Genomic DNA, 1,317 nt, shown 5'->3' with positions numbered 1-1,317 from the left:
ACAAAGTAGGTATTAAAACATGTAGTACAGTTGGTATTCAATGTGTTAGTAGCTATAACATTATTATAAGAATAATTCCACTTAGCATTAGTATTTAAAGATACACTTATCAAGTTTTGTTTTTGATTATGAAGTTTCTTTACACTTCAAAGAAAGTTTAGGGCCATCAACAATTTCATCTTCAAAGCCCTCAGTTTTTGAAATGGATTTTGACAATAACTCCCCCACAGAATGATAAATCTTCTCAGAATCTCTTTCCAAGGCTGCTGTCCAGCTATCATGTTAAGTAGAGGAACCAAAAAGACAGAGAAGGAGCAGTGATCCAGGAACTGAGCTGCCTGGAATGACAGACCATAAATGAAAAGAGATGTAATCTGGAATCATCGTGATGTTAAACAGCACATGTCAAGACAAGTGGAGAGATAGCTCCATCAGCTTTGCTGGCAAAGTGAGTCCCCAAATAAGTCATATGTATTTAATACAATCTGAGCATCAGTTGTGGCAAAGCCAAGAGCAATAACTAACTGAGGCAAAAATGACATTGCACCTGGCTCACAATATCTCCAAGAGTAATTTGTGACACTATTTCAAGTGATTCCAATAGAACATGATGTTCTCTGCAGAAATTGTGATTTTGAAAACAGGTTAAGGTTCATGGCAACATTGGAGATGAAAATTATCAAGAATGGTATAAACAAGCAAGAAATCATTAATATGTTTATAGCTGAAAGCCATAAAAACTGGCAAATGGATTTTTTTAATAACCAAAAAATTATGCTTAATTCAGAGACAGGCAAATCAAGCAAAATAAGCCCAATAAGTACTCAGAAATAAAATAAGTATCAAATGTGTATAATGAACGTTAGGATGTGGCCGGTACTTGTTGAATTAAGAGTAAGAAAGTCTCACGGGTCTGAGGTGTTGGAACCGTGGCTTGCAAGTCAGGCTGGGGGCCTGGCTCTGTGTGGTGCTGGCTGCCTAACTCCCCCAATGCCTTTTTATCCTCGTTAATTATCCCTCAGTGGTTCAAAATTCTTGACCATAGAAAGCATTTTTGAAAGATCTAAAGATCTAAAAATCCTTAGAATGAGTAAGTTTCTGATGGAAGAGCCAACTTTCTTTCCTGGGATGCATCCAACCATTAAAAAATCTAAAAATATCTTGGGAACACCATATATTTGAAAAAATATATAGCAGATATTTTATTTTCACACTATCCAGGATACTCTCGTATGTAATTACCCTATATCTTTATGACCAAATTGTAGTAATGTGGATCCTGGTTAAAGAACTGGGAAACTGACAGTATTCAGCCAG

Source organism: Galeopterus variegatus, unplaced genomic scaffold (assembly GCF_000696425.1).
Source record: "Galeopterus variegatus unplaced genomic scaffold, G_variegatus-3.0.2 Scaffold2571, whole genome shotgun sequence".
Lineage (NCBI taxonomy): Eukaryota > Metazoa > Chordata > Mammalia > Dermoptera > Cynocephalidae > Galeopterus > Galeopterus variegatus.
This window is presented reverse-complemented; position numbering follows the sequence as displayed.